Here is a 21,735-nt window from a genome sequence, read left to right on the forward strand (position 1 = left end):
ATCTTCCGATCTTTTTAAGGGTGGCCTTCTTTCTCCATCAAAGTTTTCTATAAAGGAAAAAGGCCCCATTTTTTTCTGAAAGACATGAATTCATGTTTTCCTCTAAAGTGTATAGGAAATATCAAAGAACTAAATGTTCCGTACACAAAAGGAAAAGAAAAATTTCTAGTGTGCTTCTGTACTAAGGATTAAATAATTATACTTAACAAAAAAAAAACAAAAAACAAAAAACAACAACAACCAGTTCCAGGAGCAAAGATTTGCATGTATTACCACTGAAGAAGTATAGAAAAAGAAAGGCAGAAATGGAAGCTTATAGTTTTAGTCTGTTTTGGTCTCAACTGAGTGACAATAAATTACTCTCTTACTGTTAAAAAGCAGGTATTAGTTAAACAGGAATAAACTAAACAGGAATACAGTTTTTTAGATCATTAAATTATTCTAACCTGATGACTTAAAAAGATCACCAGGAGCAAAACATTATAATATAAATCATAATCATTAGAGGCTATATGGAATGATGCAGTATTTTTGTTAATAAATACTGAAAATATAAATACCACACAATATTTAACTTCTTTATCTTAACTTTGTTCTACTGAAGCTGTTGAATGACAGACAATACTAGAACAGATAAAATATTTTCAGGAAAATATCTATTTTAAATGGAAATGGTTATAATTAATCTGCCCATGAGTAAGTCCAAAGATTCAAGACAACAAAAAAATAAGATTTCATAACTGCTAACAACAGTTTTCATTAAGGAGTTCTCCAGCCATCAACAGTTTTCAAAAATTCTGTTCCCCCCCACTGACCTGAGTCATACAGAAACTTTGCTATGGAGAGGGGAAACAAGAGAAAACCACAACAAGAAATAAAGGAAAAAACAGAAGCAAATAGAGTAAGTGCAGTTTTTCTGTTCTTCACTTGCAATTTGCAATCCAAACTATCTAGATAAATTCAAGATGGAATTAAAAGTAGGAAATTTGGTATGATTTGCTCTCTCCACAAAGAACTGCCTAGATTCCCTGTTCATCTTAAGATAAGCTTTTCCTTACTCCCATGCTTTGAACAGCAAGTCCCATCTTCTGGGAGGATGCATTCTGAAAGAAGCACAAGGTCCCTTGAAATTGCCAAAGATTTCCAATGAGGACACATTCGGAACTCCTAGCAAAGAGTGTATTTCTTCATAAATGAAAATTTAAACTTACAGAAATAATTACCTTCCCCCACATCCATGTATTTAGACAGCTTTTATGTACAAGTTTTTGGTTTTGGAATTTTTTTTCATTTCATCACAGAGAAGCAAATAGCATATCCAACCTATCTTCCAGGATCTGGCCATAGATCTACTGGAAACTAGATGAAAGCTGTGACTCTGTCACATAGAAATTACTGAGTGATCATTACATGAAGTTCACATTATTGTTAGCAACAAATGCAATATCTATTTGGGTCCATCATATTCCAGTGCCTCAGCATTTATTACAGTATCTGTTACATAAGGACAAAGCTTAGTAAATATCTAGGATTAACATCTAGTAACCACAAAGTCTGCAGTTACAATGTTATGACATTATATTATTGGGGAAAGTCATTATTGGGGAATTTAATGTAGCAAGTTTGTACTCGTCATTCTTCTGCTTACCCATTGACATACTGCAGTGTTCCACAGTTTTAATCTCTTTATCATTTGTCACTGCCTGGGACATTTTGGTTCTTGAGATTTTATTTCTAGATTCCATATGATTAAGAGGCCTGCATGCACTTTAACTCTTGCTATTGCTTTCTCTAGAGAATGGTGGGTCAAATGTCTAATAAAGCATGCACATATTGTTGTATTGGATTATGAAAATGAAAGGGCAGCTGGCATGAAGAATGGCAGTGGCATAACACTGGACTACACTTTTTTTTTTTAAACCATTAGTTCTAGCAGTTCTTCAGATATTATCTGTAGATAAAGACAAGATACTTTTCAGTGTTTAAAATACATTTTAAATATAGAAAGGTAGTCTAATTTAATCTATAGATTCTTTCATGGCATTTCTCTCAGTATCAAATCCACTGCTTTTAGAAAACAACTAGAATTGTTTAGACTATAATGATTACTACTTGGAAATTTGCTACTGCTCTTTTGGCCTATTTAGTCAAAGAGTGATTAATTAGAGCTAAAATAGTTATATTACCTAGAGCAATACTTTCCTTCTTTGACCTAATACCCACCACATTAAAAGTCCCTGCAACTATCTTCAATGCAGCAATATACTGTGCAGTCCATAGCTCTTCAGCATTAGCATGTGGGATAACGCATTCCCATACCATACCATAAGGTATGCGTGCAGAATTGATTCCTATCAAAGCATAAGCTTTTCCCTTGTTTTTGCGTGACGAGTAGTTAGACACTACCTCTATGAAGTACCATAAATTGGGACTATAAAACAATAGGAATCTACTATTCTCAAGACAGTGTCTTAATACTGAAAACTTATGATGCTGGCTCCTGAAAGCCATTAAGTATTTACTTCACATAGCTTGATATCCTCTTGCACAGTCTACTGCCATATGACATACTTTTCATATCAGGTGGTAATTTCAATTTTTCAATCTCGTCAGCATCTCAACTTGAAGAGTTTCAATACACATATACTCAAAGTCCAAGCAGAATAATTATGCAACAGCACTTGTATACTACAAGGTGTGAAATTGCAGCTTCTTAAGCTACATGTTTATCATTCGAAATATCAGGTGAATTTTGCCTCTGTATCAGGCACCAGTCCCTGCTGAGATCCATTATATTGCCATTGCTGAAGTCAAAGAAACATCGTAGGCAATCAGATAGAAGCACTGCTTGACTTACAGATGCAGGTGAAATTTGTACCAGGTAGAGATGGTAGTATACCAACATAAATATTCCCTAAACAGATTAGACCTTAAAATTACATTGTTAGAAAACACTAGTTATGAACCTAGAGTACACTGGCAAGAAAAAAGTATACATAAAAACGAAAATCATTTTTCCAGTGAGTTTACAATATATATTTTCCATCACAATTTACTTTTAAAAATATTAGTTTAAGTAATTTCCTTACAACCAGCAAAACATCAATTGTTTAAAATTCAAAAGAAGAGTGAAGTATTTCAAAATCATCAGGTTATCATCTCTCCAACAGACACCCAATTAAACTAGTGCAAACTGTATATAAAACAGAGATGAAGTGTTCAGCAGTAAAAAAAAAGAAATTAGATTTCAAGTACGGGAAGGTGAAGTAGAGTTAACATTCATGTCCGCTTGTGTTTGGTAAACGGATTACCACAATTTGACATAGACATGTGCACCTGACACATAGAAATGGCCCCTAATGTGCTCAATGTACATTTTTGCATACCGGAGAAAACAAATATCATTTTGAAAAAGCACTTAGACAATTCTCACTTTTACTTCTCCCTTCGTAAGATCCTTCCTCAGATGCTTCACTAAGCTCATTTCATAGTTACTCTTCCCTACCCTTTCTAGAACATTCCCACATCTGTGACATAAAAACAGTAATCATGAGTTCAAAGAGATTATAAATACTTTTCTAAAGCTCCCATTCTGGAAACTAATTTTTTCTTTCACACTCCATTAACCTCATACAGTAACAAATGGAAAAAACTCAACCTACAATATTCTCACTCAAAGTTTTAAAAGCAGAAAATACCATACAATAAAGAACTGAAGGGATGAAGTAGACAAGAGCTAAACAAACAATTCCAATTGGACCATCTTTATATTATACAGAGTACATAATTGAGAGCACAGTCTGGCTGTTAAGATAAGCTCTTTTTCAAAGCTGCATTCTGATTGTCCAATTGGACCATTTTAGATTATGTCAAAGTAGCATAGTGATCTCCAAAAATGAATGGCTGAATTTCAGTTCTTGTATTAAAAACACAAATTCTCTCCTTTGCTTACTACATTGCATAGAGGGAGAAATGCTTTTGTCTGGAGGATGAAAATACCAAGAAAATGAATGGAAAATTTTGTGGGAAGAATGAAAGAGAGAAGAAGAAAGGACAGACTGAAAATTGCCTCCTTGTAGAAAGTCTGCTTTCAGATTCAGATAATATTTCTTCTACACAAATGAACTGAATTTGGTCAAGAGTAGAAATAACTGAAAAAAAGAAAAAGTCTGTTTGGAAGTGGGCAGAGATATACTGGAGCGTTGATACAACTGGAAGGATAATTGATAGTTTATTTTTGTAGAAAAGTAACTTTCATCAATTTATCATTTCAATAAGAAATATCGTTCCTGAAAGATATACAGCATACTAATCACCATATAATTTCACATTTTCATATGTACGATTGACTTTAAATGACATACACATTTATTTAATTTGTCTTTAATCAGAACTTCCCTGGGAAATGTATTTGCATATTGGAGGTATAAATATCAAGCAGTTAGAGGCCTGCAATTTTGTCACCAATCTGTGTCTCAACTCCTTGTTAACTAGATTGCATAGCTGAAGAGAGATGACAACTGTCTTTAGAAGGTTATTATAAGACTTACAGTACATCAAATATATTGGCTAAGGAGGAGATAAAATTTTATAAAGCAAATGTTTTTTAAAAGCTCAGAAAGGCATTTTTTTCTAGCTATTAACTCTTCTGGTATATAAATGTAGGGGATAATACTGTTGAGAAATTTAAAACAAGTCAGTGGTGGATCTTGTGTTGAAAATGTGCAATTAAATTTTTTCTGCTTAATTTCTATTTCTCTAACAGCAGGTACCACTGAGCATATCTAAAAACTGCTCCATTTTCCCATTTGGATATCTAATAATGCAACAGAAATAAAGCTTCTGGCAATTCACACTATGTTAAATATATCACTCTTTAAGTGTTGCATATTTAAAATAAAAATCATTATACTCAGAATACATCATTCAACATTGTGTAACACTTGGCCTTTTTAAACAATATTTTAAGAAAGCATTCAGATGTTTACATGACTGTTTATTCCTGTGTCCCTACAAGGAATGAGGAATGAACAAAGCTGGACAGTGATACTCAAAAACTCTATCATATCTATGATTCTAGGATATGATTCCATGATTTTTACAGCAGCATTCAGTTCCCAAAAACAAACTCTTGGGAATCACTATATCATACTAGCATACCAGTAACTTCTACACGTATCAAATTTATAACTACTTTGAAAAACGATTACAGTTCCCTAATTTTCCTTGTGAGGCAGTTCAAATGAAATATTTTAATATGGAAATATTGATTAATATTTCATCACATATATATGCAGCTTATGATGAACTAATAAATAAAAGAATGGCTTATGGCAGTTTCCACTGGAAATTAAATAAATAGTATAACAAAGTGTTTGTAGAAAGTGCTCAGTATTAGGAAAATACAATAAATATTGTTCAATAGCGTCATCTTCAGATTTTTCATATTCAAAGCAGAGCCAGATAATTAAAAGCTCTTAGCTTTTGTCTTCACCCTCAAGAGCACACAAACTTGGCTCATTATAAGCAGTGCCAAGAGTCGATAAGCACCCTGCTGTAGAATGCAAAGCATCAAAATGGAGCTTAGTGGGCTACCACTTAGTGTGAGCTCATCTATTTTCAAGAGCAGTGTCAATTTAAAGTGTTTTCAGCAGCTTACTTCTAAGCTGAATTTAAACCTTATAAAAAGCGTCAACATAAGGAGCTTTTCATTTTGGCTTTCCCACAACTTGCTTATTATGGTTCAGGGAAATATTTTTGGTTTTATGGCTGTCTGAATCTACCATGAAACACCAAGTTTGAAAGTAACGTAAAGACAGATCCCCTGTAATTTTAAGACAGTGTCATGTTAAATTGATGTAAGGATAGAAGGCGGTTGCCTTTAACTAGTTTCAGACCACCTGAGGAAGGTAATGGTCACAATTCAGTAAGAAGGAACAGCTTACTCTTTACAATGATCAGGGCTTGTTAGAAACTCATGAAGGAGGCAAACTCCAAGAAAGGATACACCCTTTTCTGCTGCCAGCCCTGTTAGGGAGGGTCAACCCCTGGGTCACACAAAGGGAATTGTTTGTGCCTATGCTCTCAGGGCTGATCACACCCCTTCTCTAGGTGTTCAATCAGTGGTTCAGGACATGACCTAACGGTTCCCATACACTTGTATTCAGACTTGATCTTACTTTCATTACTCAGTCAGTAGAAAGATTATGGGAAAACCCTGAACGCATTGCTAGAAATTCTCTATGTAATAATATCACTTTATCCTTCTCACTCTGTAGCTGTGAGACTTCAGCCTTTTCAGTTTGTTGCTTATTCTTTCCCCCCCTCCATCTCCTATTCTCTTGTGCCCAGCAGTATGGTCATAGCTTAAACCTTACTCTTCCTGTCCACTTAACTATCTTTCTTTTAGTATTTATATAGGAATTCAAATATACCTCTTCTCCTAAGTATTTTCTCTATTGCAAGAATACAACAGCTGCTTAACAGCCTAAAACAAATACAAATATCTTCCAGGAAGAATGAATATCCTCTCAGCATAGCCAAAGCTGAGAAGCCTGGGGTCTTTTTTAGACTTCAGCTGTACTTAGAAGCCTGAAAAATACCATTACAGAAAAAGAAAGCTTGCCTGCTTGCAAAGTCTTCCTTTGCCTTCCTATTAGTTGGTGAAATAAGCATCAGATGAAGCCATAACAACCACAAAACAAAACAAAGAACAACACCTTGTGAATCACCTTATAAGTACAGTACATGCAAATCAAGAACTGCAGTACTGTAAAGCTGAATGTTAATACAGTCAAGTTCATTATGAAGAAAAATGGCACTTGGTTTACTTTAGTTGTAATGCTAAAACAAAAGAAGCACCGTACATTTTGAAATTCCATATGAACAATTGTTTTAAAGAGATTTACAAGCTCACTGAACATCAACCATAACATAAGAATAAAGTGATGGTCTCCTATGGCAGATAGCTGATGATCAGGAAGATGATTAAGAGCATATCCTAGTAGTTTAAGGCAATTGTCCATTGTTTTCTGTGTCCCAAAACTCCAGGGAGGAAACTGAATACAAAACACTGCTCAGTTTAAAGAACATTTTTGTTCCCACTGATTCCTGTGTATACAATTACAATAAGTGAACTAGTTTTCAATAATTCAATTTTCAAGCAGCTTTAATATCTGTATGCTTGAACACTCAGATGCAGGAGAATGTCAGATTTGCATTTGTCTTAAACATTTCATCTGAAGTCTGATGCAGCTGGCTTGCAATGAAAAGTACTATGCTTCACAGAAAACTACTAGCAACTGGCTATAGTCCAACCTCATAGACTAACAAAACTGGCAGAGATTGCTCACAGATGAGTTTAAGAAATCCACAGCACAGAAAGTAACGAAGTGATTTCTAATGTTTATGTAATACATCACTGATGCATAATATTTTAATGGAAGAGTATTCCACTTCAACTAATGTGACCACTTTGCTTATTAAGTAGCAGTATAATTATTTGCTTCTCACAACAAAAAAAAAGCTTTATTTTCTGAATGTCTCAGGGCAAAAATAAAATAAGGTCCTGGGTTGCATGGCTGTCTCTATTAGCAAACAAATATCCAACCATAGCTAAAATGCTTATGGTGAGAGTTTGACTTTGTATGATAAAGCGACAGTCTTCACATTTACTCAGTCAAGTATCTACCAAATGTTTTGTTTTTCAGTTTAGGTAAAAACAGATCTAGCAACCAGACAATCAACCTGGAACTTTTCTTTTGGCAGGTTCTCTAGAATAGTATGGCACAAGCATTTCATCACAGCTGATAGCAGACTGAAGCCCCTCTCAGACAGATGTGACATTAATTTAACACTAAGGTAGTCCCAACAGCTGGAATCTTTTTACAGCCTGTAAGTTTTTCCTGCATATGTCAGGCTTAGATCATTCAACAAAAATATCTTGTTGAGTTTAAATGTGTGCTTGAGATCTAGATGAGATTTTATAACATAAGCTTAAGTTTCTTTAAAAGAAAGCTATTCCTCTAACTTTGATTTTGTCTCTGCTTTAGAAATTTACTTCTGTTCTAGGTTGAGCTACTATATGGCATCAAGGAACTATAAAAAGTTATTCCTAAAGACTTTTGCCAGAATTTCTATATCTTCAAATACCTAAAAAATGTGAGCACTGCTTTTAGTGCATAAGGGCCAAAAAACATCTCAGAACAAGTAATTTCATACCTGTGCAGAAGAGACAACAGCTCAAAGACCCTTTTTTTTGTAGACCAGGCTGAGTGCAATTGACAGGGCCCAAGCAATCAGTTGACCAGAACCTCAAAGTTAATGGTTCCTAAATGCAGTTTTACAACTGGAAAACAAAAGCAGATACAAAGAAAGTGAGAAGTAAAAGTCCATCCTCAATAAAATTTATCATCATAATATAGCACTTCCCAAGAATAAAAACCTCAATGTACAGTAACTATCAGGATTTACTGGATAAAAACTCTAATTTTCTACCTCAAGATAAAAAAAAAAAAAATTATAATCATTCAGTTTTCCCTTGACATTTTAAATAGACAGCATTATTAAAAACCGAGCTTAAGTACTGGTACTTTACAGCCAAATTTTTCAAAAGGCCAGAGCTAGGTAGAACAACCAGTATTAAATTTAAGTATCATTCACTACATAAATCTACGCAGTGTCAGGAATGTAAATAGAAGACAAATTATAAGAATTAGACTAACAATGAAGACTGCTGCGTATGATGAAAATAAAGACTTACTGCTGTGTTGATTGACTAAGCTGCTATAACAAACATATAGTATTCACTCTTATCCCAGTTCTGAGAGTGATTTTAAATTTATTCTGGTATTTGCTGCGATTTAACTATCCCATTCACGATTAACAGTTTTCAACCATGGAAATCAAACTCATCAATATCTACAGTGCTCTATGCTAAACTCCAGTATTGCAGTGCTCCTAACTCTTTTGCTCCTGGAGAACATAGGTAAAAATCTCAGTTCCTCTTGTAACTAGTCAAGCTTTGACCTGGCCCCTACTTTCACACAGGAGCCAGTGAAAACAAGTTGGGCAAGAAAAGCTTGACTTAAACACATACATTTTCCCTCCAGTCCAGACCACAAAATGCGACTATACATCTTCAAGAAAAAAAATGCTTAGTACCAATTATACTTGACATCAGTTTCATTCTCCTCTGAATAAGCAATGTTTTCCATTGCAAGTGATATCTTCTCACATCAAGGTTCTTCCCTCTTTCCAATTTAACTGACATCTACTAAAACTGTTCTGGAGGAATATTCATGATACCTGGAATCTTTACCAATGTACTAGTACTGCAAATGAGTGATGTTTAGCACACCTGTTATATAAATCAAATTGTTACTAATAAACATGGTCTTGGCTTAGAACTTGTCTATATGTATTAGAACTATTGTAGTTGTGTTTTCAAATGCCATGATAATTTTGATACCAAATGCTTCATATTATATTTAAATTTCAGTTATATGTAAGATAAATATGGTTTTGAATTCAAAATAGCTTTCAAGAAAAATCTATTTTTTTTTTTTTTTAAGTAGAACAGTCTAACAGGCATTTTATATTTACATAAAAACATTCTATAATAGCATAGAGTCTAGAAACATTCTTCTTCATATTGGTAAAGATTTCTTTAGAAATTAAGTATTTTCCAACAGAAAATAGGTTTAAGAAGCTGCAATGGAATTGTCAAGTCACAGCCCAAATCAGTGGTTGAGCAGCAGGTGAGAAGATGTGGCTAACCTAGGGAGCTCAGGTGCAAACAACGCAGCTGAGTTACCAGAAGGGGTGAAGCCAGGATCCACTCCTCCTCACCTTCATTTAAGACTTAGGAGCCAAGGCAGCATCATCTCATAGGATAGAGAGTGCACTCCTCGAGCCATTACTGGTTGTTGGAAGGGATCAGCCAATTTTCCTCCTTTATTACATGTTATTTACTCTGTAATGCCTCCGTTTCATTCAAAGGCACTGCCATCATCTTCTTTTGCCATACAGAAACATAATGCTTACATCTACATAAAGCAACCTGAAATTCCTTTTATCTCCAGCATTGCTACTAAAGAGTATGGAACAGTATTCCATGACCTCCATCCTATTTTTCCAAGTTAGCCTGCCTTTCTCTATTGGAATAAAAAAAAAATGTTGGCATATTCATTCATGTTAGGCTCTATGGTTTATTACAGAAGTAGTTTACTGTCTATTTTTCTGAAAACTTGTGCTGAGCAAGGAAGTAAAATGAATGGCTTGCACACTCTGTACTGCTGCAATCTTTAAAGGAATAAATAGATCAGTTAGAAAATAGAATTATAACCAGATCTATATCATTCTACAGTTTGTAAACTTGATATTAGTTCATATCAAGTAAAAAGTCAAGTGCATATATATTTAAAAAGTTTCTTATGGCATACTTTTTAAATAGTCAATTCAAATTTTAGTTCAAGACAGACACACGTGTAGCACAACAAATTCTCCTGCCCTGATAAAAAAACAAAACAAAACAAAAAAAAAACAGAAAGCTTGTTGAATAACAGCAATTATTTGAGAGTAAGATTCAAGTAAGTGGACTTCTTCCCCCATGAATGAAATTTTCTGTTCTGTGATACTTAACACTCAGGTATCTTCATAAAGAAATTTTGCATATCTCTTCCTTTTAAGTTATGTTCAGATTTAGTTGGAAGAATTTGCTTTTAACTTTAGTTCTCTGGTTTTAGATTATTTGAACCTGCAGAAAAAAGCATGTAATAACTGCAAACCTAAAATGGTATTTAAATAGTACTGTTAGCTGCAGTTCCAGTGTTTGATATTATCTGGAAGGAAGTCTTATTTTCCATCAAGTTTGATAATATAGAAATAGTAAAGTTTCACAGTTTCTTTCCCTGATATAAATCAGAGCTGCGACTCCTCAACATACAGGTGTCTTCTTAACATCAAGTGAATCACAACAGCACTACATTTATCTGTAAGATTTAAGAAAATTGAAAGTCTGACATTTGAAAATGTTGACAAGTGCTTTTTTCTTCTTAATCCTGATGACAATTGACATGTATTACATAGAAACTTTATAAAGGTCACGGCAATGTGCAAGTCAATTCTTTCTCTTAAAAAATCTTCACTTTAACTGAAAGACTCAGGATCATTTGACAGTTCCACTTTGAAAAGTGGTGTAAAATTTTCACACTGTGTGTGTAGTTTAGAGGAAAACAGACAAGTGCCCTTTTATCATTCTAAAAGTCTGAACATTAGGGTGTCCAAATGCACAACTGATGGCAAATGTTCATATGTACACAGTTAAATGGGGGCACATCACTGAGCCAAGGAACAGTCATAATACACACTGCGTAAGAGTTAATATTACTCTTATTACCCAATATAATCAGCATATGCAAAGTATTCTAAAAGTTTTAAATATTTTCCTTGACATTATTTGAAAGAGAGCCCCTAGAAAATTCAGGTGTCCAAGTTTGCCAAGAAAAAAAAAAAAAAAAAACAACTTCAAAGAATATTTTTAGCTAAAAGTGATTTTATTTGAAAAATAGAGGGTTTTTTTTTGTTTGTTTCCCTCCAAGAGTATCCATATCCTATTTCAATTTATTTGTGTGTTTTAAACAGCTATTAAGTGTCTACTGGAATAACCTTACTGGAAGGGAGACAGGAAGAAAAGCTATGATAGGGAGCTTCAACTCCACAGTTCCATAGAGCCCTCACAGCAGATACAAGCCTGGTTTGACAGTGCCTGCCCTTATTCAGTCCCCAGGTGCTAACAGCTGACAGCTATTGCAGGCAAAACTTAGAAGGGGAAGGGCAAGGAGAGACAAATCTAAGAGTAACAACTGGAGAAAAGTCATAGAGGAGCTGGGAATAAAAGTGTCAGTCTACACTCTTTGAATACTGATTTACTGTTCTTTCCAAGTCAAGCTACTAATTTGAATTCTTATTTTCATAAAGACAAAATAAGAAATAGATGGTTCATTTATTTTATTTCAATGTGAGCTGTCAGAATGATATTGCAGAGTCTAAAGAAAGTGGCCAGCTGGACCTTGTGGTACTGTCTTCAGTGAAATCAGAGATTTTTGCACAAAATCCTCTTGTGGTTTACTCAAATGTTCAAATAGTGTTTCCAGGATGCATTGTACTCCTTTAGCTTTTTGTCCCTTCATTCTCACAAAAATACTAACAAAAAATTCAGTGCATTTCTCATTTCAAGCATCTAAACTTATACATCTCCCCTCCAGCACATTTTTGTTATTAGTTTTATGCACTGCATATATGTATGTATATATTTACACAAATGTGGTCAACTTGTAATAAGATCTTTTTATAGAAGAAAAACCCTAGAAACTTTGTGATTTCATGGAACTTACATTATTTTAGAGGCTAAAAAATTGTTACTATACAACGCAAATGCATATGCAAGTCCCAGACCTCTGTTTGAACAAGATCTTTCAATTTTAAACAGCTAAGTATTTTTCAGTGGCACAACAGAGGATTTGTTTTTGCCACACTTACTTTTGCAGAAAAAAAAAAAAGTCCATGGGCTGCTGACACTTTCCACCTAATCTCCATTCACTGCTAGAGGATCTGGTGCAAGACATATATAAGCAAGAGCTTCAAAGTCACATCAAAGAATTTCCCAGCTATAAATAGTAACAACATATGTAAATATAGACTCCAACAAAGGACGAGCTAGGGCTAAGCAATTACATATCTATAGACAAATAAAAACTTACAGATTTCTATGTTTTTTTGACAATTGAGGATTTAAAAAGAAAATCAAGTTATTGAAAGGCTATCCAAAATGTAAGATATATCTTACGTGATTCCTATTTGGCAACATATTTCATTGTTTAAAAAATAGCACTGGCTGTAGGAAAAAAAAAAAAGTCATGAAATGCTTATTCACATCCTGATAGTGAGTAATGAAGTCAAACTCCTGAAAGAAGAATTATTTTTTATTTGAAATACCTGAGAATATATTAAGTAGAAGGCCATTGCTATCCAATGTAAGCCATGTCAGCTACTGAAATTCACAGAAGGAGAAAGAAATTTAAAACAATGAAAGGGATGTCTATGCTGCTCTTGTTTTGAATGGAAAAAAAATAAATAAAAAAAAATCAGACCACTTTCTAGGTTGCTCATATAGCTACAGGTAGCTAGTAAGTGTGTTAGAAAGTAAAACAAATGGGCAGTCAATAGGACCTCATTAAGATGCACAGCGCACAGCACAGCAGGAAATGCCAGTGCAGTCTGCTTCACCGTGTCCTACTTCAGCTCCATTGTAAATGACAGTGGTATGTAAATGGTAGTGTTAAGGAAGGCACTTCTAGCTCTTAGGGTTACATTATAAACTAGTGATCAATTACTTAGTGAACACCAGCAAACAAAGAGTCTTTCACTATGCTAGGACAGTATTTGTCAAAGGCATCTGGAAGAGCTAGGAATCAAAATGCTTCCACTTCATCCTAAGCTTTTCACAAACTACTGCAACTTGATTCTAATCTAAGGGTACCACATTCCATAAGTTCTTTATGATTGCTTTTTGAAGTGATCTTACCTACAACATTAAACCGGAATATATGAATTTAGTTTACCCTTTGTTTCAATATTATGGAAGCCTTACTAATTAAGAAGATAATTATTCTATAAAAAGATAGAACAATACACAGCACTGGAAAAACTAAGTACAAAATATCCAACTAACTAACCAAATAACACATTCTTTGGGTTTAAAGTAGTAATACATAGACTTAAAAAAATACATTGTTTTACTAACTTATATATTTACTACAATAACAAAGTCAGCACTTCCAGTTTGTCATCAGTACAGCATTAAATACTTTAAACTGTTTCAAAATCTTGAGTTTAGTACTCTCTACCACGCTATACTTCATACAACCAAGATGCTGTTTGCAGAGACATCCCAGAAAGTTACAGAAAACTACAGACAACCAAAATGATCTGGCATTAGCAAGCAAAAATTAAGGCATTAACTCAGCCTGCTAGAAACTTCTACTCTAAGAGAATTCATTTATCAAATGCATATACACACGAGTATATTAAAATATATAAATATATATCTGAATACATATAAAAATAAGAGATATTGCATTTATTAATCTGTACATGCATATGTATAAAAAACATTAAAATCAGCAGAACTGCCAAGAGGAGCAAAAGAGCCAGTACCCCAACATAACATGATGGTAATAAGATGGAAAGTGCAGAAATAACAGCAGAGTAGCAAAATCCCTGGCTTAAGGTTTGTTCAAACACAGCAGCTGTGAACAGAAACAAAAGAAGAAAAAGAAAAATCAGCTTACTTTCAGAAGACCTCAGACACCTCTAACAAGATACCTTTGCCTCCACTGCCAACCCTTAAATGAAGTCTGTGAAGGGATGGATCCTGGCTCCATTCCTTCTGGTCACTCAGGCTCATTGCATGCACTTGAGCTACTCTGAGTTGGCCCTGCCTTCCCATAGATGCTCAATCACTGCGTCAGGCTGTGACTTAGCATTTCCACTACACAAGTTAAGACAGAGATGCTGGTAAAGGAATGTAGGAATGTAATGATATTATACATATTAACGTCTGCATGAGATCAACACACGTGAATAGGAACTTTATAATAACTCAAACATTTCCAGTGTAAGACGGCACCAGCATTTAAATGATCCTTTTTGAGCTTTCCTGTGGGTACTTCTTGCCACTTGAGGGTACAATGGTCACAAAACAGTCTCCCTCCTTAATTTGCCCGTATAGCTAGTGAACAGTCTAACCACAGGCCAGGAAAAGGTGACGTTAAATTAACTTTTAATATCAATAGGAAAATAAATGCATATACTGAGATCCAATTACAAGAATTAAAACAAATGGTTAAGAACTTCTCAACTCTATGTATACAGGTGTGCTTTCTTTATCTCCCATTTGCTATTTTCAAATCCTGAATATCCTTTCATCCAGGATCATGAATTTATTTTGGGTGCTTTACTTGTCCACGTCAATCAATTTCTTTGTGTACCAGAGGAACATCAATGATTGTCAGTGAATAACTGAGTTCCAGTTCTTCCTGTAGTGACAGTATTTACATAGCGTCATTATAGAAATGCTTATATTTAGCAAAAAAAAAAAAAAAAAGAAAAGAAAAGAAAGATAATTCTATTGACTTGCTAAAGGTCTTTAAAACAGTAATAGATAATAAAAAGACTATCTGTAAAGCTAAGAAGCCAACTGTATCCTGAGCTGTTTTAAGAGAGACACATTCAACAGAAAGAGGGAGAGGAGAGGATTGCCCCATCTACTTGGCACTCACTAGTCCACATCTGGAACAGTGTCCAATTTTGTCCACCCCTCCAAAAAAAATCAAGAAGGAATGAGAGAAAAGGGAAGATGAGAGGCAAGAGATACATGCTAAAGCACAAGAGATTCACATCAAGTAGGAAGAGAAGATATTTTCCCACAAGATAGGCAATTGAAGAGGCTGAACCCCTGGGGGTTCTCTACTGCCAAATGGATAAAGCCCTGAACAAAGTGGTTTGATCTCACATCTGCCTCTGCTCTGAGCAGCAGGCCAGACTAGAGATTGCCCAGGTTCCTTCCAACTTGATTTATCCCATACTTAGTAAAAGAGACACTTGCGTTTACTTCCAAATTTCATTTTGCTGTAGACTGTGAGAAACATGGGGCTCATAAATAGTCAGTCAAGCACTGTAGATGGGAAGGAAAAACTCTCTGATGAATTCAGACTGAGAAAATATTCATACCATATGCTAAACAAACCTTTAGAAATAACTCCCAACATAAATAGAACAAATATTTGATATTTACTCAATAAATTACCAAAAAAAAGAAAAAGAGGAAAAAGATCAACTTTAAAAGCATTGCATCAATTTTATGAACAAATAGAAGAAAATGAAACATAAGTGTTCACAAGACACAGTAATCGGAAAAGGTAAAAAGTTCATAGACAAGAAATATTAGACTGTGAATGGCATATCAGACAGCATCATTATAAACTGAATAGAAAGAAAAGGAATCCTTTTACCTGAGCATTGCCTTTTCTCACCTATATTTATATGTAATCAGAAAGTGCTGGCATTTTCTACACATTATTTAATGAAAGTAAAATTGACTCTTAGTTCTTGATTTTTGGAAGAAATAGTAAAATATAATGTTACATGGTTATTCTTTCGGGTTCCTCCTGCATGATGTTTATGGATAAACATCAAGGAGCAGAAGGAGCAGAACAGACAATAGCATGCTTTTCGGCCTCATGTATTTAAATTTTATTCAGGATGCAACACGTACAGTGATTATTTTCAATTTACATGTGCTATTTCCTTCTCCCATTTACTTAATTTTACTACTCTAATTCCCTCAATATAGTTAGGAAAATGTGTTTCTATAACTTTCTGTAACTATTATTGCATACCTCGCCTGTAAGAAAAGCATCGTACTGGAAGATAGACATTTGGAAATAGTACCCATAATTCCTGTTCGCGTCTAACTATAATGTATAGGCATGGAATGAAAAAAAAATCATTGATCATGAGACTACATATTTGTTTAAAAGCCAAGAAGAATGTACAAACCCACTGTGCTTCCATTGTAAGATAGAAACAAATTATATCAGTAAAAATATTAATGAGATTGCTATGCTTGTTTTAGCTCTATTTAAGAGTTCAATTCTCATGCAAACTCAGTTATTGCTGCTCTACTGAGATTTGGTCACAGGGCCACAAACAAAGCAATTAGACCCTAAGTCTGTTTCGGAAAGGCACTTAGAGCCATACACCACAACTCCTACTTTAAATGTCTCCCTGGTGTTGCTAAAGCTTGGCAGTTGAAACTGAAAAATTTGTTACCGTTAGCATTATCTTAAGCTAATGATCTTACTAAGAGATTTTTAAGGTGAATGGAAAAGGTATTACTGCTGGGAAAAAAAAAAAAAAACGGCAAAAAGACACACAAAATTCCTCTCTAAAAAGAAAAAAGACTCAGATTGATGATCCAAAGAGCCAGCAAGTATCTTTGCAGTAAAGGTGAGAGGAGTTTTATTTTACATGTGGGTTCCTCCAAAAGTAGTGTCTCCTATTTATTTCCATGGAAATTACGACAAAGAACACAATAGCATTATTTGATAGAGCAAATTCTCAGCTACAAAATGTTACTTTTCAACATAGATCACCACTATTAGCTGTGTTAAGCATAAGTGATTGCCAGTGAAGTAGAGTCTGTGTGTCACATTTGTAAAAATCTGCTTGACCATTCAGAACGTGGCTTGCCTTTCTCATCACTATCAACACTGCCAAAACATATCACCCACCCCATCGCTGTGCTCACATCTACTGTTTGGTCTCCATAAGCTCTAAGAAAGTGTCAGTAAATATCAACGGATGCAAATTTTTCTGCATAGAGGAATTAAATGATGCACCTTTGCTTCATACTCACTTTCAAGCCAGATTTCATTTTGTCAGACTCATCCTCTGCTGCCAGCAGTTGCATAGCAACAACATGTAATGGAATATCGATGGGAAGGTTCAACATCTCCTGCCATACCACCAACATCTGTGGTAATACAGGAAAAAACTGTTCAGAGCAGAAACTGTGGAGCAAGATAAACAGCATGAGAAGCAAGGACACCTCTAGAAGAAGAAAGAATGTCTCACGGCTCTGACTGGATAAGCGCCTGTGTGAACGGTTGAAGAGTGTTTTGTAGAATGCTCTGTTGACATGTAAAGGTGGATGGGAAAGTTGTAGGGGTGGATGGGAAAGCTAGAAAAAGAAAACTTGTGAAGGTATGTAAGTGATGTGAGAACTTATAATAAATGATTTGGATCATTCACATCTGAGTCTGTGCATCAGATGCTGCAAACATCTGCCTCTGATGCCAAAGGCCAATGTAATAGAACAGGAGTCATTATTAGTCCTCCTATAGCCCTCCTATAATTCCAAAAATCACAGTTGGTATAAACAGTCTTTATTTTTCACCTCTGCTTTTCCTAGCACCTCAACTACAAAACCAGCTTTTTAAAGACTCTATTTTGGTGTTTCAGTGCACTACGCATATCCATGTGCTACTCCTTTCCCTCTCATTTTGATGGCTTAGAGATCCACTGTACCCATTTCCAAAATAATTTTTACTGAGTGCTTTCTAAGTTGTAGAATATTAAACATATTTGCTGAATTTCCATCAGTTAAGATGAATGTAATTAGGCTGGATTACCTTCAGTAATTTAATTTACAAATATATCAGGATATATACTGCTTGATTCAAGCAAGTTAGATGAATTTGTGCTGAACTTCTGAACTGCAGATTAGCTGGAGCAATCAAGAAAACTTTTGGGTTGCAGGAAAGTCTTACCCCAGACAAAGTGATAAGAATCCAATACTAGTCTGAGTGAGGACATGGAATGCATACGTATATACTAACTGATGCATTTAGAATGCACATCATTTAGCCAGAAGAGAATTGTACATCAGTGCTGTTTCTCATAAGAAGCAGCAAGAAATAAGAAAACCTTATTTTCAAAACTGTGAATTGCAATTGTGGTATATGGGCACTATGGACATTTGAATACTGGCTCACTTTAATTTCAGAATCTAAACTTATTTCCACCAGGCTAAATTTATAAGACCCAAATATGCAAGAAGCCTGAAATGCACAAGGAGATCCATTTCAATATATGTATTTTAAATTCATTTTGTCTACTTCAGCTTGGAAAGTAATTACATATATTCATACAAATTAAGCTGTTGCTTTCCCATGATGCATTAAAACACTGAAAATAAAGTACTTTTCTATAAAATTAGGAGAGAACGTCAAACACTGGATAAATTAATGATTGGGAGTGAAGCAAGAGCTTATATAGGAGTTATTCATGTTCAATCTTGGTTATATTTTAGAACAGTACTTTAGGACGTGGGAATTTCCAGCTGTGCAGAAATTTCCAAGGGTATATCGTCAGACAAGTCTAGAAGACAGCAAAAAGAGAAACAATAAAACCACAGGAAGAAAACAAGAAAATGCAAGCCCCACTGTGTACTGTGTACAAAAACACCACACAATAGTTTATCACCTAAAATAATTCTTACCTGCATTTCATTGTGGCCCAACCCAAAGAATTGCTCATTATATCAACAAAGTTTTTCTATTATCTCCATGAAGAAAAATAAAAAGGAATATTGTTACCAGGTAGAAGTTTGGCAAGGAAGGACATACATGAGAAGGAAGAGGGAGTATTTGGACTGACATGACAGAACAGCTTGGTCAAAGACTTGTGCCACTTGTCCAATTCAGGGTTTTTATTAAGCCCATCTTCCCTCCCTAGGACCGATCCTGTCCCCACTCACAGGCTGACATCTCAGCAGGTCATGGTTGTAAGGGGTCTAGTGGCCAGGATCTGCCTTGTCCTGACAGACCCATGAGAGCCCCCAGAAATCTGCATGCCCTCAAGGTGCCCTGACAAAATCATCTTCGGGATTAACAGCATGTAACATGGATTGATTAAAAAGTGCCCTTTCTGATAAACTAGGGAAAACAAGGAAAACAAGTAAAATTTTTCTTCTGTTAAATACATGTGACAATTCATAGACAATAAACATGAATTATCCTTTACTTTCTTCTAGACTATGTTTAGCTCATACAAAGAGAGAAACATTACATAACTGTTAGATAAATCAAAAGGAGAAATGTATTTTTCTACTAGAAGACTTCCACAAATGTTAGTTACATTGAGTAACACTTGGAAAAGTTTTCTGAAAACTCAAGATACAAATGGCATCAGATAGATCTAGATACTTCACATTTTCCCATCACCTGTGGACAAGCATTCTGTAGGCAATTTTATAGTCAAATTGCCCATAATCCAAAGCATTGTATGTTGTTTTTTTTTTAAGTATATATTTAATATAGACAAAGAGTCACAAAGAAAATACAGGATTTCTACCTTTTAAGTATTGATATGTTTTCCATTTTCTTGTAAAATATTTTTTTTCTTTTACAAACCAAGTCTCTAATCAGAAGCCTGTTATATCCTAAATATATAATATAAATATATTTAGCAGAGAGGTAGCCCAATAGGAAGAGGTTGCATAGCAGGGCACACAGTCCCATTATTGTCTCACCTACAGCCCAGTCCACTAATGGTACTCTAATCTGTCTCTATCTTGCAGGCAAATACTACAGTAAATAGACTTGAATATGCAGTGGTAGGAATAGTTTGATGTCTTGTAGGAGGTAAAAATAGGAATGTGACATCTAGGCATGTGAGAATAGTAAAACAGTGTTATTAAATTTCATATATGCCAAGGAGCATAATTCACTTTCTTGGAGACATCCTTAGACTAATTTTTGTCTATTTAAAATTGATACTCCAAAAATCCTATCTAGAATTGTCATCTTCAGATTCTGTTTGAAGAGTTTGTAATAGAAATATTTAAACTGGTATGGAACATGGAATAGAATTGCCTGTATGGAAAAGCACCAAACAAAATTCTAAAAAGAATGTCCTGTACTAGTAAGGGAGATCCCAAGTCCCAGACCACTGTGCCCAGGACACTGTTCCCAGTGGTATGTACTAGTCTGGCAAGAATAGCCAGGCTGTAGCATGCCGTATATTCCAGTCCTTTTCCTGTTAGCTCAATAATAAGAAAACACTTATTAAAAAGACATATTTTTCAAATGTATTCCAAAGTAAAACAGCTAATGGGCAGCAGCTTGGTCTCTGACACATGGAAGCATTTCAGTTTCAAGTAAATTTTCCTGTCCAGCAGATGCCATTTCTAACAGTTAAGTGTGAAGAAATTTGGTATCAGGTTTTTCTGGTGTTTCACACAGTAAGATGTATTAATATTCCTACTGCTATGCAGCTCTCTTTAGCAAGAAGATTGCTGAGAGAAGACCAAATACTGTTTAAGATCTTGGAGGGTTACACAGAGTAATACTTGGAAGTCACGAAAAAACAATTCTAACCATTGTCTGATTACATTTACTATCCCAGTGTATACAAGAGATCATGTCACTTTTTGCCATTTAAAAAAGTTAGCCTTTACTCATCTGCAATCCAGTTTTCTACTTTGCTTAACACAGTCATTGCAGATAGTGGTATTTCCACAGTGTAAGATGTTGAAAAAAGAATATGAAATGTGGCACTCTTAGGCTGCATGTCCTAAGCAAACAATAAATTTGTGATAGATATATAGCTGGATAAGACAATTTCATCCGAACTGATGTAACCCTTCCAGCTCCAGCACCACCAGGGAATAAAACAGTTTTGCATCTGGCTTTCAGGCTGATACTCAAGGAAGAGTTCATAAACAGTTACAATTAACAGGCAACTCGCTACCCGTGAAGTTACTATTTTACATATTTTTCATAGGAAACATTCAACAATAGTATAGGATTGAATACATAAAGCCATTTCTTGCAAGGAAGATGTTAATGAAAAATGTAATGTTTAAAGAATATTACAGAAACCTGAAATGTTATATGTAAATTGCGTTTCTGTAAATCAAACATACCCAAAGACAAGGAATTAACCTGATTTAGTGGACCTCAAGGATCAGTCTGTTTTAATGTACTATTCTGTCACTGTAGATTTGTGGATTGATCACATGTTCAGTTGAGTTTTACTTGCCAGTGAGCACAAAGTAATCTGCCCAATTGGTTTCAGTAGCATACAGTCACAAAACACTAACCAGACCTG

The 21,735-nt window shown here is 34.8% G+C and overlaps 1 long non-coding RNA gene across 1 annotated transcript in view; it reads right to left on the reverse strand.

Annotated features, from left to right (window-relative positions):
• The window catches only part of LOC116216566, a 146,594-nt gene that overhangs the window by 19,984 nt on the left and 104,875 nt on the right, over window positions 1–21,735 (reverse strand). Inside the window, exon 3 of the long non-coding RNA XR_004159603.1 lies at window positions 8,221–8,347. This is a non-coding gene — a long non-coding RNA (uncharacterized LOC116216566). The remainder of the gene's footprint in view (window positions 1–8,220; window positions 8,348–21,735) is intronic.

The sequence above is a fragment of the Meleagris gallopavo genome, chromosome 4, assembly GCF_000146605.3.
Source record: "Meleagris gallopavo isolate NT-WF06-2002-E0010 breed Aviagen turkey brand Nicholas breeding stock chromosome 4, Turkey_5.1, whole genome shotgun sequence".
Classification (NCBI taxonomy): domain Eukaryota; kingdom Metazoa; phylum Chordata; class Aves; order Galliformes; family Phasianidae; genus Meleagris; species Meleagris gallopavo.